The following is an 18,488-nucleotide window of genomic DNA, read 5'->3' as shown; positions in this document are numbered from 1 at the left end:
GTATGGGACTCTCTGTGCTTCCTGGACTTGAGTGACTATTTGCTTTCCCACATTAGGGAAGTTTTCCACTATAATCTCTTCAGATATTTTCTCAGACCCTTTCTTTTTCTCTTCTTCTTCTGGGACCCCTATAATTCAAATATTGGTGTGTATACTGTTGCCCCAGAGGTCTCTGAGATTGTCTTCAATTCTTTTCATTCTTTTTTCTTTATTCTGTTTCTCGGCAGTTATTTCCACCATTTTGTCTTCCAGCTCACTTATTCGTTCTTCTGCCTCAGTTATTCTGTTATTGATTCCTTCTAGTGTATTTTTCATTTCAGTTATTGTGTTGTTCATCTCTGTTTGTTTGTTCTTCTAGATCTTTGTTAAACATTTCTTGTATTTTCTCAGTCCATGTTTTTCCATTCTATTTCTGAGATTCTGGATCATCTTTACTATCATTACTCTGAATTTTTTTTCAGGTAGATTGCCTATTTCCTCTTCATATATTTAGTCTTGTAGGTTTTACCTTGCTCCTTCATCTGTAACATATTTTTTTGCAGTCTCATTTTTTTTTTTTTTTTTTTTACGAGTGGTATTGTTTTCCTGTTTTACTGGTTGTTTGGCATGACGCTTCCAACACTGGAGTTTATAGGCTATTGGGTAGAGCTGGGTCTTGGTGCTGAGATGAGGAATTCTGTGAGACCTCACTCCGATGAATATTCCCTGGGGTCTGAGGTTCTCTGTTAGTCCAGTAGTTCAGATTTGGAGCTCCCACCTCAGGAGTGAACCCTAGGCTCACAACTCAAGATCCCACAAGCCGCGTGGGGTGGCAGAAAAAGAAAAAGGTAAAAAATAAAATTAGACTACGAAACTAACAGATATGTTAGAAAGAATGTAAAAATAAAAATATAGATGAATCAACAACTGGAAGGTACATCAGTACCACAGTAGTAAAAAAGAGGAGGGAAAAGGAAAAAAAATAAAAATGGTGGCAGGGGGAAGGCCTTGGCTGTGGAGAGTTGGGCCTAAGCAAGGGCAAGGTTTGGGTGGTGGGCGGGGCCAATGCTCAGGACCCAGTAGGATGGAAAAGGCCCTGGGGGCTGTGGAGGGTGGGGCTTAGGCTCAAGGAACAGAAGGGGCCCAGGCATGCCCCCCACCCCGGGTCTCAGAGGGCAGGGGCCCTCACCTCGGAGCCTAGCAGGCTTCCTGGGCTCAAAGGGGTGGGGCAAAGCCCTCTCCTCCTCTCCTGCTCCTCCAGTCTTGGGTCTGGGAGGCCCCCTCTCTGCCTCTCCTGATCTCCCCGGCCTCCCTACTATGCCTCCAAGAACAGTGCAGCCAGAGCCGGGTGGGGAAGGGGAGGCATTGGAGGGCAGGGAACTGGCGTGGGAGTTCAGCAGGCTCCCGTGCCCGAGTGGGAGGGGCAATCACCCTCTCTGTTCCTCTCCCACTCCTCCCAGAGGGCCCCTCCCGCCTGCCTCTCCTGATCTCCCCGGCCTCAGGGGCCCCGATCTTGTCTGGCCTCCACTTCTCCTCCCCCCTCGGTCCCCCTGCATCCTACTGGTTCACTCTGGGGTTCCTCCCATTTCCTTGGGGGTCAGAGTCTCCCACCAGCGGCCGGCAGGCGCCCTAGTTGTGGGGAGATACTAACTCCACATCTTCCCACACTGCCATCTTAGTTTTATAGTTTTAAGTTCTATATTTGGGTCTGTGATCAATTTGGGGTTAGCTTTTGTGAAGAGTATAAGGTCTACATCTAGATTTTTTTTTTTTTGCCTCTGGATATACACTAGTTCCAACACGATTTGTTGAAAAGACTCTCTACTATACAGCACAGGGAACTCTGCTTAATATTCTATAATAACCTAAATGGGAAAAGAATTTGAAAAAGAACAGATACTTGTATACGTATAACTGAATCACTTTGCTGTACACCTGAAACTAACACAACACTGTTAATCAACTATATTCCAATATAAAATAAAAATTAAAAAAAAGAAAAGAGTCTCTTGCTACATTCTGTTGCCTTTGCTCCTTTGTCAAACATCAATTGACTATATTTATGTGAGTCTATTTCTGGGCTGTTTTCTATTCCATTGATTTGTCTATTCTTTCCCCAATATCACATAGTCTTAATTATTGTATCAGTATAGTAAATCTTGAAATTGAATTGTGTCAATCCTCTAACTTTGTTCTTTTCCTTCAATATCGTGTTGGTGAGTCTTTTGCTTCTCCATATAAATTTAAAATCAGTTTGTCAATCCACAAAATAACTTGCTGGAATTTCAATTGAAATTGCACTGAATCTATGGATCAGTTGGAAAGAAATGACATCTTGACAATATTGAGATTTCCTATCCATGAACAATAAATATTTTTCCATTTATTTAGTTTGATTTTGTTCACAAATTTTTGTAGTTTCCCTCATATAGATCTTATACATATTTTGTTCTATTTATACCTAGGTATTTATTGGGGGGGTACTGATGTAAGTGTTATTGTGTTTTCCAAATTCCACTTGTCCATTGATAGAGTTCGATGCTGGTTTGATTACTGTAGCTTTGTAATATATTTTGAAATCAGGAAGTATGATGCCTCTAGCTTAGTTGTTCTTTCTCAAGATTACTATGGTATTCTGGGTCTTTTGTAGTTCCATATGAAATTTAGGATTGTTTGTTCTATTTCTGTAAAAAATGTCATTGGAATTTTGATAGAGATTGTATCTAATCTGTAGATTGCAGACTATCATGAGAATAGCCATGTTCATTCCAGGGATGCTGTTTCTAGATGAAGAAAAACATCTAATTCTCAAGGTACTCTTGAGATTTGTATAAGAGAAGATAGAGTTTTCTTCCCAGCTTTGAGTCACCATTGATTATCTGGACCTTGAAGCAGCAGTGCATGTGCCCAGAGTCTTACAAAGACAAATACTCTTAAAATCACTTGTTTGTTTGCAGATCAGTTACCTGACCTCTTCTGCCATGCTCTGTATCATAAGAATCTAAGTTTCCCAAGGCCTCCTCCTCTGTGAATTCTAGGAAAATTCAGCCAAGAGGAAGAGGGTGGAAGTGGAGATAAAGCCAGGGTATTTATCCTTCTCTGTCTGCTTCAGCTGGCCCTTCAGTGCCACCTGTATCTCCTCTGTGGCTACAGCTCCCCCTGGACAGCTCTGTCTCCTATGGTCCAAGCTTGCTGAGCAGATCCAATATGGCTCCATCTTTGCTGGGTGGCCCCAACTCCAGGTCTCTGGTAACATTCTATCCTTTGTTCCCCCAGCCTTAAGGATTGTAGTAGCTTCTTGATGGTAATTTTGGGGTGGTCTCATTGTCCCCCCACCCGTTCTTCCATCATCTGTGTATCCAATTACATGTATCATATTTCCTCTGTCTGAAATATCTACAGTGGTTTCTGTTTTCCTGGGAGGACTCCAACTCTTAAAGGCTCTCATAAAAATAATGCCACGTTGAACAGTTTGAACAAGGACACCTAGGTCTCTGGGTGAAACAGAAAGCAGTATAGAAATAACATAAGAGATATAAAATCTACTTCCTCTTTTCACATTATGTTAGTTGTTAAGTATAGGGTCGCCCTGTGACACAACCATATGGAAAACCATTCACATTCTAGTCCATGTAATTGGCAGTCCTTAGAGTTGTGCAGTTCACAACATGGTCATCTGTACCTAACAAACTTCGGTGGGTAGATATTGCCCAAAGCTCATTTTTATTGGTTAGTGACATCTAGTTATTTGTAGGACTGGAGTCAACTCTAAGACATAGAAAGAAAGAAAAACAACAACCCACAGTAGCCTAAATAAAACAGTAATTTTCTCACATATAAAAGTCTGTAGGGATGTAGTTCAGGGCTGGTATAGATGCTCATCTCCACAAAGTCCCTAGCCACCTAGACCCTGGATTCCTTCTAGCTCACCAATCTGCCATCTCTCAAGTGTGAACCTCATTCTTATTATCCGTGAGGCATATGCCTTCCAGACAGCAGAATGGAAGAAAGGGCCAAAAAAAGTAGGGGGAGGGGGCACAGGTAGGCAATGGGAAAATGCCAGATATCCCCTAAGGGAGATTTCAAATAGGTACCACATGGCACTCCTACTTAGATACCTTTGGCCAGAACTTTCAGAAGTGAGGGTTGGGTGGACCTAGGTTTTTCCTTCTCTGGTCTCTGCTTATCTTTACGGGGGAAACAGAGAAACAGTTCCCATAAGTTGATGCTGATGCTCTGGCCTTAAGTCTAGAGCGACTTCTAAGGCCCCCAGAGAAGGAAGAAATAGAGACTAAATCAGAAACCTAGACTCACAGGCTTTGAGTACTAGATTTTACAGATATGGGACATTAGGTAAAAATCACATAACTAGTTAATGAGAAATGTTGGACTGAAAGCTGGGTCTTCTGATTCCTAGTTCAGTGATCTTTTCATGATATGTCATCTCTTGGGGAAGACTGTTCTTTCTTTTCCCTGTGGCATATTACATAGCTGCAAATTCTTGGCAGTTCCTCTTCTCAGGTGGTGGAGTTTATTTTTCTATTCCTTGAGTCTGGTCTGGCTTTGAGACTTGCATTGATCAAGAGAATATGGCAGAAGTGATGTATGAATTTCAAGCCTAGGCCTCCAGAGATTTTCAGCTTCCACTCTTGCTTTCTTGGAATCCAGTTGCCATTGGAATGAGCCTGAGCTAGCCTCTGGAGGGGCCCCATGAATGAGATGCCCTGGCTAACAATCCCAGCCAACCACCAAACAGGGAGGGAGGCCATCCTGGACTAGGCAGCCCTGAGCTGCCATTTGAAACCAAACATATATAAACGAGTGCAGCTGACTCTCCAACTACCTAATTTGCCAAGCCATAGAATGGAGAGCCAATCCGTTTTTTTTTAAGGCACCAGATTTGGGGGTGGTTTATTATAGAGCAATACTGGTACACTTCCTAACAGGTCAGTCATATTTTTTGTGTTTTTTAAGGGTTTCACAAAGGGAGACCACACAATGTGTTCCATTCTCTTTTTTTCTGTTCTTCCAAATGGGGAAATTACTGTTCACCAATCCTTTATGCAAAACAGAATACTTACTGAACGTTAAACAGGACCAATCCATGCTAAATGTTTTATAACATTAGTATTTTTAAGATAGACTTACTTGAAATAATGCAAAGTATAATTCTCTCAATTTTCACATGATGAGAAAAGTCAAGTTCCTTATCCTTGGTCATGCAGTTAATGCAGTTGGTTTAATAACGGAACTAGACTCAGCAAGGCACGAGCAAAATTGTCTTTATTCTTTCTTACAACTATTCCCACAAAACCTGCTCCAGCAGCTTATTCATCACCACTGGGTGAAATCTTGGGGAAGTCCAGTAGCTTTCCAGTTACTTTAGGTAATAACAGAATCTCCAATCATTTCTAGGTAATAACGAGGGCGGTCTGATCTACCACCAAAACTCTGAATTTTTGTTGCTTTCAAAATTTTTTCCCTTCCCCAGTTTGCACTTGTCTCAGGCTTGACGGCTGCAATAGGAAATGCAGGTCATGGTCAGCATCTCTCCTTCTCCACCGATCTCCTTTCTAACTTGCAACTGCAGTTTTGGTTCCTTCCAGGTTGATGCTTGGGAACGGAGGAGAAGTAAGAGATGGAAAAGGATTCACTTTTAATCTGATTCGGAGCCCTCTAGATGAGGCTGATATCCAAAGTTGTCTGTCTTATGGATTCTGTTATGGGCTCTTCAGAGTTATTCTCACTAGAAACATCTGCCTCAGGACCTCCAAATGGAATTACGCTTCTCCTGGCTTGCCCTTCATAAATTTGCCTTCATTTTTTCTTCCATAGGCATGTGTCCAGCCCCTTCCTTCTGGGTGGCCTCTCTTCCGGTAGGAAGCCCTGCAGCATGAACATTTCACGTCAGCTCCTGGCCAGCTCCTTTCCATGGGATCCACAGAGCACAGATGGTGTACTGAACGCGCGCATCTGTAGCGGTGCATCTTGTGTCTACGGCAGCGTGCTTTGCTGTGCAGGTACCCAGCCACACTCTCTTATCTTTATAATTTTCAGGCATAAGTCATTTGCTACTTCCTGGTATCTCAAGTTCGCCAAATCATTCTCTTGAACCTCCTTATTAGGCTCAAAGTGAGTGGTAAACACGATTCATGGTTAGGTGAGGGAAAGGAAAACCCACACTCTCCCCAAACTCTTTTTAAAGAAGACATTCTCCAGTGTCCTCAACCTCTCAGCAAATTCTTAGCCTTGTCTGATATTCCATCGAGATCTGAGACAAACTAAAAGTAGAAAAACCAGGTTCAGAATCATTTATTCTTTACTGCACAGATGAACTGATACTATTGTATTGCTTTTGGAAACTCTGAAACAATATAAACAAACACATGCAAGTGATGATAGCTATCATTTGTTCTTGGCCTACAATTTGCAAGGCAGTGTACAAAACACGGCTTCCTTTACTAAGTCCTTATGCTAGTCTGTCATAGAAGGTATAATGATTTTGTTTTATAGAAATTAGCGGTACGGGTTCATTAAGAGATTTTCCCCAACATCACATGACTGTATTTGGTAGAACCCAGATTCAAATTAACTCCAGCCTGTCTAGAGCTAAAATGTCTGCTTTATGCTAGATCACATCATTTCTATTGGAAAATATACTGAATATATTTACTGAGGCTATCAGATGAAGAATGGTAGAACCAAGACTGAAAAAGGTGGGTGGAGGAGGTTGGACCACAGGAAAGATGTGGCCCATTGAGATGTCAACCCCACTGATTGCCCTGCTGCTGGGAAGGAAAAAGGGAGAGAAGACCAAAACACTCTGTCTTAATAGTTCCAGGAAAAGGTAGACCTTTGAAAATAAAGGATACAGAAAATTACAATCCAGGAAACGATATTTCTGAGATGATGCTCTATGTGTGTGTATGTGCATGTGTTTAAATAGAAGTAAGCGAATGAATTGAATTTTAGGGGGAAAAAAGGGAAAGAAAGAGTAAATGGAATAGCATCCCAGGTGGAGATATGACTGTGATTCTCAATTCCAATGCAGAGTAAACTTCCCCTGTTGGGTAACAATACAATTAATCAACAGCTAATGAATGATATGGGTAGCAGATGCTCAAACTTAAGAATCAGGGCATCAGGAAAAAAGGTGTGGTATATATGTACACAATTGGGTATTGCTCAGCCATAAAAAAAGAATGAAATCTTGCCATTTGTGACAATATGGATGGACCTACAGCGTATTATGCTGAGTGAAATAAATTCGATAGAGAAAGACAAATACTGTATGATGTCACCTATATGTGGGATCTAAAAAAAAAACAAATGAACAAACATTATGAAACTGAAACAGAGTTATAGATACAGAGAATAAACAGGTGGTTGCCTGAGGGGAGGGGGATGGGAGGAGGAAAAAGATAGGTGAGGGAGATTAAAACGTACAAACTTCCAGTTGCAAAATAAATGAGTCATGCATATGAAATGTACAGTGTGGGGATATAGTCAATAACTATGTAATGTCTTTGCACAGTGACAGATGGGAACTACACTTATCGTGGTGATCATTTTGAAATGTATAGAAATATTGAATCACTATGTTGTAGAACAGGAACTAACATAGTGTTGTAGGTCAATTATGCTTCAAAAACAAAGTCATTTAAAAAGAGATTGCAGGAGGAGCTTCAAGATGGCAGAAGAGTAAGACACGGAGATCACCTTCCTCCCCACAGATACATCAGAAATACATCTACATGTGGAACAGCTCCTACAGAACACTTACTGAACGCTGGCAGAAGACCTCAGACCTCCCAAAGGGCAAGAAACTCCCCACATACCTGGGTAGGGCAAAAGAAAAAAGAATAAACAGAGACAAAAGAATAGAGACGGGACCTGCACCAGTGGGAGGGAGCTGTGAAGGAGGAAAGGTTTCCACACACTAGAAGCCCCTTCACGGGCAGAGATGGGGGGTGGCGGAGGGGGAAGCTTTGGAGCCACGGAGGAGAGCACAGCCACAGGGGTGTGGAGGGCAAAGTGGAGACATTCCCGCACAGAGGATCGGTGCTGACCAGCAGTCACCAGCCTGAGAGGCTTGTCTGCTCACCCGCCGGGGCAGGCAGTTGCTGGGAGCTGAGACTCGGGCTTCGGTCTTAATCTTAAATGTAAATGGATTAAATGCTCCAACCAAAAGACATAGACTGGCTGAATAGATACAAAAACAAGACCCATATATATGCTATCTACAAGAGATCTACTTCAGACCTAGGCACACATACAGACTGAAAGTGAGGGGAAGGAAAAAGAAATTGCATGCAAATGGAAACCAAAAGAAAGCTGGAGTAGCAATTCTCATCAGACAAAAAAGACTTCAAAATAAAAACTATTACAAGAGACAAAGAAGGACACTACATAATGATCAAGGGATCAATACAAGAAGAATGTATAACAATTTAGATAATTATGCACCCAACATAGGAGCACCTCAGTATAAAAGGCAAATGCTAACAACCATAAAACGGGAGATCAACAGGAACATGATAACAGTGGGGGACTTTAACACCCCACTTTCACAAATGGATAGATTATCCAAAATGAAAATAAATAAGGAAACACAAGCTTTAAATGATACATTAAACAAGATGGACTTAATTGATATTTATAGGACATTCCATCCACAAACAACAGAATACACTTTCTTCTCAAGTGCTCATGGAACATATCTTGGGTAACAAATCAAGCCTTGGTAAATTTGAGAAAATTGAAATCATATCAAGTATCTTTTCTGACTACAACGCTATGACACTAGATATCAATTACAGGAAAATATCTGTAAAAAATACAAACACATGGAAGCTAAACAATACATTACTTAATAACCACGAGATCACTGAAGAAATCCAAGAAGGAATTAAAAAATACATAGAAACAAATGACAGTGAAAACACGACAACCGAAAACCTATGGGATGTGGCAAAAGCAGTTCTAAGCAGGAAGTTTAAAGCAATACAATCCTACCTTAAGAAGCAAGAAACATCTCAAATAAACAAGCTAACCTTACAGCTAAAACAATTAGAGAAGGAAGAACAAAAAACCCCCAAAGTTAGCAGAAGGAAAGAAATCATAAAGATCAGATCAGAAGTAAATGAAAATGAAATGAAGGAAACGATAGCAAAGATCAATAAAACTAAAAGCTTGTTCTTTGAGATGATAAACAAAATTGCTAAACCATTAGCCAGACTCATCAAGAAAAAAAGGGAGAAAACTCAAATCAATAGAATTAGAAATGAAAAAAGGAGAAGTAACAACTGGCACTGCAGAAATACAGAGAATCATGAGAGATTACTACAAGCAACTCTGTGCCAATAAAATGGACAACCTGGAAGAAATGGACAAATTCTTAGGAAAGCACAACCTTCCAAGACTAAACCAGGAAGAAATAGAAAATATGAACAGACCAATCACAAGCACTGAACTTAAAACTGTGATTAAAAATCTTCCAACAAACAAAATCCCAGGACCAGCTGGCTTCACAGGTGAATTCTACCAAACATTTAGAGAAGAGATAACACCTATCCTTCTCAAACTCTTCCAGAATATAGCAGAGGGAGGAACACTCCCAAACTCATTCTACAAGGCCACCATCTCCCTCATACCAAAACCAGACAAAGATGTCACAAAAAAACAAAACTACAGACCAATATCTGTGATGAATTTAGATGCAAAAATCCTCAACATAATACTAGCAAACAAAATCCAACAGCAAATTAAAAGAATCATACACCATGATCAAGTGGGGTTTATCCCAGGAATGCAAGGTTTCTTCAGTATATGCAAATCAATCAATGTGATGCACCATATTAACAAATTGAAGGAGAAAAACCATATGATCATCTCAATAGATGCAGAGAAAGCTTTTGACAAAATTCAGCACCAATTTATGATAAAAAACCCTCCAGAAAGTAGGCATAGAGGGAACTTACCTCAACATAATAAAGGCCATATATGACAAACCCACAGCCAACATCATCCTCAATGGTGAAAAACTGAAACCATTTCCACTAAGATCAGGAAGAAGACAAGGTTGCCCACTCTCACCACTCTTATTCAACATAGTTTTGGAAGTTTTAGCCACAGCAATCAGAGAAGAAAAAGAAATAAAAGGAATCCAAATCGGAAAAGCAGAAGTAAAGCTGTCACTGTTTGCAGATGACATGATACTATACATAGAGAATCCTAAAGATGCTACCAGAAAACTACTAGAGCTAATCAATGAATTTGGTAAAGTAGCAGGATACAAAATTAATGCACAGAAATCTCTTGCATTCCTATACACAAATAATGAAAAATCTGGAAGTGAAATTAAGAAAACACTCCCATTTACCATTGCAGCAAAAAGAATAAAATACCTAGGAATAAACCTACCTAAGGAGACAAAAGACCTGTATGCAGAAAATTATAAGACACTGATGAAAGAAATCAAAGATGATACAAATAGATGGAGAGATATACCATGTTCTTGGATTGGAAGAATCAACATTGTGAAAATGACTCTACTACCCAAAGCAATCTACAGATTCAATGCAATCCCTATCAAACTACCAATGGCATTTTTTGCAGAACTAGAACAAAAAATTTCACAATTTGTATGAAGACACAAAAGACCCCTAATAGCCAAAGCAATCTTGAGAAAGAAAAATAGCTGGAGGAATCAGGCTCCTGTACTTCAGACTATACTACAAAGCTACAGTAATGAAGACAGTATGGTACTGGCACGAAACCAGAAATATAAATCAATGGAACAGGATAGAAAGCCCAGAGATAAACCCATGCACATATGGTCACCTTATCTTTGATAAAGGAGGCAAGAATATACAGTGGAGAAAACACAGCCTCTTCAATAAGTGGTGCTGGGAATACTGGACAGCTACATGTAAAAGAAAGAAATTAGAACACTCCCTAACACCATACACAAAAATAAACTCAAAATGGATTAAAGACCTAAATGTAAGGCCAGACACTATCAAACTCTTAGAGAAAGACATAGGCAAAATACTGTATGACATAAATCACAGCAAGATCCTTTTTGACCCACTTCCTAGAGAAATGGAAATAAAAAAAAAAAACAAATGGGACCTAATGAAACTTAAAAGCTTTTGCACAGCAAAGGAAACCATAAACAAGACCAAAAGACAACCCTCAGAATGGGAGAAAATATTTGCAAATAAAGCAACTGACAAGGGATTAATCTTCAAAATGTACAAGCAGCTCAGGCAGCTCAATACCAAAAAAACAAACAACCCAATCCAGAAATGGGCAGAAGACCTAAACAGACATTTCTCCAAAGGAGAGATACAGATTGCCAACAAGCACATGAAAGAATGCTCAACATCACTAATTATTAGAGAAATGCAAATGAAAACTACACGATATCATCTCACAGCGGTCAGAATGGCCATCATCAAAAAATCTACAAACAGTAAATGCTGGAGAGGGTGTGGAGAAAAGGGAACCCTCGTACACTGTTGGTGGGAATGTAAATTGATACAGCCACTATGGAGAACAGTATGGAGGTTCCTTAAAAAACTAAAAATAGAACTACCATACGACCCAGCAATCCCACTACTGGGCGTATACCCTGAGAAAACCATAATTGAAAAAAGTCATGTACCACAATGTTCATTGCAGCTCTACTTACAATAGCCAGGATATGGAAGCAAGCTAATTGTCTATCGACAGATGAATGGATAAGGAAGATGTGGCACATATGTACAATGGAATATTACTCAGCCATAAAAAGAAACGAAATTGAGTTGTTTGCAGTGAGGTGGATAGACCTAGAGTCTGTCATACAGTGTGAAGTAAGTCAGAGGAAAACAAATACCGTATGCTAACACATATATATGGAATCTAAAAAATAAAAGGTCATGAAGAACCTATGGGCAAGACGGGAATAAAGACGCAGACCTACTAGACAATGGACTTGAGGACATGGGGAGGGGGAAGGGTAAGCTGGGACAAAGTGAGAGAGTGGCATAGACATATATTCACTACCAAATGTAAAATAGATAGCTAGTAGGAGGCAGTCGCTTAGCACAGGGAGATGAGCTTTGTGCTTTGTGACCACCTAGAGGGGTGGGATAGGGAGGGTGGGAGGGAGACGCAAGAGGGAAGAGATATGAGAATATATGTATATGTATAGCTAATTCACTTTGTTATAAAGCAGAAACTAACACACCATTGTAAAGCAATTATACTCCAATAAAGATGTTAAGAAAAAAAAAAGAGATTGGGTTTGTGGTTACCGGAGGCGGGGGGGGGGTGGGGGCGTGGGGGAGGGAAAATTGGAGGAAGGCAGTCAAAAGGTGCAAACTTCCAGTTATAAGATAACTAGAGATGTGATGTACAACACGATAAATATGATTAACACTGTTGTATATTACATAAAATGCAGTATTTGAAAGTTGTTGGGAGAATCAATCCTAACAGTTCTCATCACGAGGAAAAATTTTGTTTCCTTATTTCTTTAATTTTGTATCTATTTGAGATACAAAATTAAAGAAATAAGATACTGAACTTACTGTGATAATCGTTTCATGATGTATTTCAGTCAAATCATTACGCCGTACACCCTAAACTTGTATAGTGTTGTATGTCAGTTATATCTCAATAAAACTGGAAGAAAAACGAAAACAAAACTGAATCCGGGCATCAGGCCAGGCAAAGGTGATTCTTTGGACATCAAAGAGAACACACACAGCTAGCTGATCGCTATCTATGCAGATTTCCCCAGGCTCTGAAGTTAGATATTCTTTTGTGTTGTCCCAGCCTATCAATAAGTAATGTTGTGGTTGGACCAGCTCTTGTGGTTCTTATTATGATGTAATAATGTTTAGCATCTTTATTGCTAAAGATGGCCTTTAACAATAGCCATCAGGAAGCTCTGAAAAACATAACGTTTTATTACTTACAAGACCTGGAAATTGCACGCACACCCAGGGCCACACAGCAAGGTCGAGGCTAGAGAGAGAGAACGCAAGGCCCTGGGGTTCTGCTTTTATTGGGGTTGAGGGTGAGGACCTAGGGTTTTGTGGCTCGCTCTTTGTTGGTGAATTTAAAACATAAGAGCAGGAATTTAAAGCACGGGAAGAGGAAAAAAACAAGTAGCCCAAATGGTGGGTTACTGAAATCAACCAGGATCTCTAATACAAAGCAGCCTCAGTGGGGAAGGCAGCCTGGCCCTTTATCTATGGCTGGCGATATTTGGCTTTGAAGTGGACGCCTCTTTGAAATGGACACCTAGGCAATCTAAGCTTAAGTCAGGCACCTGCATTACAAAAAAAGAAAAAAAACCAAAAACCACCTGTCAGGGCTTACCTACGGATACGCTTTTCTGGAGCCTAGTTTCCTTGCCAACCCCTGGCGGCTTCATTCTATCTCTGGTTCTTGAACTCAACACATCTTACCAACGACTTAGCCTTGATTTTGGAGTTTTTCTATTCATGGTTTCCAAAAGACTTCCACCACCTGTAATCCCCATGTATGGTCCACCCGGGGTATTATCCAGCCAGTGTTGGAGATTGAGAATAAACTCTGTGGGGTGGAGCTGGATTATAGGACCTTTCCTGATTCTGCAGGGAATTGAAGTTCCAAGGCATGAGTGTAAGCCAGAATCCTCACAGTGTGTACAAACTTAAATCTGCGTAAAGAAGCTCAGGCGTCAGCTGTGAAGGGTGTGTGCTAGGCCTAAAAGAGGGGACAGAGCCGAGAGTCAGCAGGAGAACCAGGAAGAAATTAAGTGGTCAAGTTCAATATTAAATTGATAAGAGTTTTGGAAAAAATTTTTTCTGCAAAACTAGGGTGGTGTTATGACATTTGCATGAGTGGACAGGCTGGTGTAAAGGTTCATAGATGAGGGGATGCCACATTGCCACATGTCCTGAGATGCCCTGCGGCGCCTGAGGGCAGATGAAACAAAGGCCACCATTTGTGTGACGTAAAGATCTGTGGGATTTCCTCACATAGAAGGCTGAACCATTGGGGTTCCTGCCATTTCTTTTCTGTATAGATTTTTGCTGATCTCACCTAGGGTGCTAATATTTCTGCTACTACACAGGTGAACCAAACCCCTCACACTAGCTGGAGAGTATGTAAGGTTTTCAGTGACGTAGGTGCGATGGTTTGGATTCATTATTTAGCAAATAATCACTACTCTTCCCCTCCTATGAGGAAAGTATTCTTCTCCTGGTCCATTGATGTTGGCTTCGGCCGTGTGATTACCTTTGACCGATGGAACACTGGTAAACATGGTTAAAAACTGAGTCTTAATTACTTGCATGGTTTGGCTTCAGTCTTGCGCTCTGGTGATTCTTTATGGGAAAACATGACTTGCTTAGCTTCTGCCCCTTCAGCCTGGGCCCTGGAAGAAACACACATGCGACAGACCTGCAGGAACCTAATGCCTAGATCCAGGCCCACCCAGATGCAGCCCAAAGCACAAACGAACACAGCTTACATCAGTGGAACAGCTGGCGACACACAGATCTTTGATCGTGAGAATAAATGCTTGTTTTTGCAACCACTGAGTTTTGAGTGATACGTTGCGAGGCGTTATTATGGCATTATTTGACGAAGACAGTAGACTTGGCAAGAGTTTATGCAAATTCTTTCTGAGGACACATACATTGAATTGATACCTGTGTCCATTAGAGTCTCTTGCTTCCAGAGTATTGCCCTGGACACCTGTTGGATTGGGAAGAAGAGAGCGGTGGCTTGAAAAAAAATACTAAGAAAAGTAAAGGACAAGTATCCTCCTTTGGAGACGTGTTGATGTACACATTTGAAACTTCAGTCTTTGGGGCATTACTTTCAAGTTTTTGCCGTATTCAATACCAACCGAACTATTGCTGTTAAATATATTTTTGGTTGATTTACTAATTTATTTGAACAGGGATTGTGTATTTTAGTCTTATATCTATAAAAGAAAAAGTATATATGCACATTAAAATATTAAGAGCATTCCATCACTTGCAGCTGAAACTGTTTCCAAAGTCATAAATTATTCTTTCTCAAGCGTGATTCCCCACCTGTCAATAGGGCTTCTTTTGAAAGAGCAGTTAGAATGCCCCCAGACTGACCCAGGAATCTCTTTCTTCCTCATCTTGTCAATCCCCAGCATTGCCTGTGACACCAAGGCCTCCTCTGGCTCATTCCGAACCAGGTTTATTGCCCTTAGGAGGTAGCTTCTTAGTTGTTCCCACCAAAATCAAGTGATCTTAGATGTATACACCTGAGAGTACCACCATATGTAGATAAATGGCCCGTTCTTGAGTTTGATACCTTAACCAGCTGTAGATGGTAGCTGATTGTGGACAGACAACAAAGGCCACATCTTCAAAAGGGGAAATTAGATGTTTGAGTGTTTGGAGAATAACAGCCCCCAAGGCAGTCACAGAAAAAGGTCAAGCCATGAAAGATAGTTTAAAGAGTTTAGACAAAGGAAGACTAACTAGGAAGAGACTTCCAGAAACTGAATCTTAATGACCAAGAGGTCCAATCGGTAAGGCTGCGGTTCCATTCCAGCTCTGATCGATACTGACTTTATAACTTTGGGTAGGTTTACTGCACTTCCATGTAGCTCAGTTTTCTCCTCTGTAAACTGGGGAAAATAGATCTTATCTCCTTCATAGAATTACCGTGAAGACTGAATGGAAAAATATAGGTAAACGAAGCATTTATTGTAGTCCCTGCACCACAGGAAGTAGTCAGTAAACATGTTGTTGTAAATATTGCTCTTATTATTTGGACATCATTATGGTATCAGACAGAAGGTCCTGGGATTAGAATGGACTGGACAGAACAGTGAGAGCAACCAGGAGGCAGTGTCTGCGAAGATAAGTGTGTGTCTGCTCCCTGAGCCTGGGGTTGATTGTGAGCTGAGGCTGCCTCGGGGCTGCGTGGAGGTGCTTGGTGGGACTGGGAATGGCTGCGGTGGTGGAGATGACGCTGCAGACCAGGACGGGGGAGATAAGGGGCCTCCTACTCCAGAGGCAGCAGCCGGAACAGAGGTTACTCTGCCTTTAGGTGGCAGCAGGGTAGGGAGGCGTGGCCTGGCGGCTCTACCTCCACGGTTGGCTCAGAGCCTAAGCCCAGGCCGGGGGGCTGTTTACAGCTAATGTCCCACAGTGCACTTGTGCCTCAACCTGCCCGTATCCAATCTGAATTGGCCCTGTTATCATTTTCCTAGAGAAACTTCAGCCCAGAGGACTTAGTTGGTGGAAAAGGAGTGGGGAAGGGGAGTGGGTGTGAAGGAAGCTAGAAGTCCATGGGGAGAGGGCTGGACTTTTGGAGAAGGGAATAGAGAAGGTACGATGGATTTGTATCCAAACAGACCGGAAACCTCTAAAATCCTGAATCATCATTTTGCTCTCAGCCCTTAACCAACTGGCATCACTCTTCTCCTGGACATCCAGAAATAAACTCGGAAGCTCATTTGTGGCGGATATACACTGTTATACACCACCCCCCTTCAATCGGTTTCCATGATTTTATTTTCCTCTATAAGTGTTTTCTTTCCATATATTCCCCTCCCTCTGCCCTCACCCTGGGCCAGGCAGCACTTCACCACTCCTGTACCACCGAACCAGCACCGTTTCTCTTGTCTTTTATCTAATCAATCCAGAACCCCAGGACCACACCAGCCTTTTGCAGATATTATTTTCATTATGTCACACTCTTCCTCACATCCTTCAGTCCCTTTTTATTCTAACGTGTGAAGTTGCGCCGTTTCTTCACCGACTGTCATGATGCTTTACTATATGCCGCCCGTCAGCATAGGAACTTTATTCCTCTTCTCCAGCCGCAGAGCCGTCCTTACCCCATCCTGGCAAGTGCACCATAGCACAGTGCTGATGGGGAAATACTGTCAAGGTATCATTAGTGTGACTATCCTAGTAAGCTCCATTTTGCCTGAGATGGGGAAACAAGGGACAGAGGTGAAATACTTTCTTTCAGAAATGTGCTAAGACCCCAGGTGAGGACTCGGTATGATGTGGGAAAGAGAATTTCTGGCTTAGAATGCAATTCATTCCTACAAGTGTTTATGAAACATCTTAGGTAGGTGTGAAGGAAAAAGGGACATTGTCCCTGCTACCAGAGAGTTTGCAGTCAACAGGGAGATGAAGATACAAGCCATCTGAGTAATAGAACTAGAGGATCAGTCATGCCTCTGTCGACTGAAAAAAAATGCATAACCTACAAGTTGAGAATTATGTTTTATTTAATGGACTTAGTGAGGACTTAAGCCCGGGTTACAGCCTCTCAGCTCTCAGGGACCGTTCCAAAGAGGTAAGGGAGGAGCCAGGATATATAGGAGTTTTACTGCTAATTAAAGAAAACCCAGACATCTCAAGTTAATGAGTTTAGTGCCTTTCTATGTACGGAAGATGCAAGAGTCTGGACTTATAGAAATTATTCCTTTCCTATGCACTTTACTCTCTAGGGCCAGGATCCTGGTTTTCCCCATCCTGAGTCCTCTCAGCTGCACCATTGGGGCGGCTACAGCAGCTAAGGGCTTTATGGCTGTAACATCCTTTGTTTACTAAGATGACAGGCAACATTCTTCGTCCACACTTTATTCTTTGTAGAAGGTATGAGACCATGTGAGATATTCAAAGGCAAATTCCATCCTCATTTTCCAAACGACAAAACTTACCTGCCTGAGAGTTTAAGTGGCTTGTTCATTGTCACAGGGCTAGTCATTAGCAGATCTCCTGGTTTGTTGGGCTTTTTCATGGACTGCTCTGCCTGCAACCAGCAGGGCCCTGACACACCAGGGAAGACATCAGGCATGCCTGGGAGCAGGGGGAATGGGCGTGGAGCAGGGGACCTCCCAGGGAAGGTGGCATTTGACCTGAGAATTGAAGGACTCAAGAGGGTTCAATCATAGAAGAAAGGAGAGAAGAAAGAATATTTCAGAAATAAAGCAGCTCTGTGAGCAGAGGCACAGAGCAGGGCCAGAAGACTGCCTGGGGAGTGAAGTCTCCCTCCCTCCGTCTCCTCTGAGAGGCTGAGATAAAGGAGGAGGAGAGGCTGAGGTGTCTCCTGACTGATAAACAGGCTCCACCCAGAGGCCAATAGCTTGTGAGTGGGCACAGGGGCGCCAGGTGGCAGAAGCGCCCTTTCTCCAGGAAAAAGGAACTGGGGTGGGGTAGGAGGGAGGCCGTTTCCTGAATCCCCGTCCTCAGACTCAGCACCTAGAGCAGGACCAGGAAGGATTCTGGGAGCCAGAGAAAAGGCCAGACAGACGGCAAGTCCCCTGGAGAAAGCCATTCCCTTTTGCAGTCAGATGCCTCGGGTGGGAGGTGCGGCTGGATGGTGTGTGAGTGCCCGGCCTGCCCCTGGAGAGGAGGGATGTGAGGCTTGGAGGACAGGACCGGTGAAGGAGAGGGAGGTGACGGGCAAGGGAGGGAGGGAGGTTAGGGATACCTTTAGGGGAGAGGTTCCTTCTGAAG

At 42.1% G+C, this 18,488-nt stretch overlaps 1 protein-coding gene across 2 annotated transcripts in view; it reads left to right on the top strand.

The window, feature by feature from the left end:
* Positions 1 to 18,488, top strand: part of LOC307191863 (uncharacterized protein) — a 145,123-nt gene that overhangs the window by 126,369 nt on the left and 266 nt on the right. The window contains exon 4 of one of the 2 annotated variants that reach the window (XR_013829867.1): positions 5,815 to 5,999. The gene's annotated coding sequence lies outside the window, so the exon portion shown is untranslated. Of the gene's footprint in view, positions 1 to 5,814; positions 6,250 to 18,488 lie in introns of those variants that run through there. The other variant, XM_079932111.1, reaches the window with a different exon arrangement.

The sequence above is a fragment of the Stenella coeruleoalba genome (genome assembly GCF_951394435.1).
Source record: "Stenella coeruleoalba genome assembly, chromosome: 9".
NCBI classification, from domain to species: domain Eukaryota; kingdom Metazoa; phylum Chordata; class Mammalia; order Artiodactyla; family Delphinidae; genus Stenella; species Stenella coeruleoalba.
The sequence above is the reverse complement of the archived record's forward strand: the minus strand, read 5'-3'. Positions and strand labels throughout refer to the sequence as shown.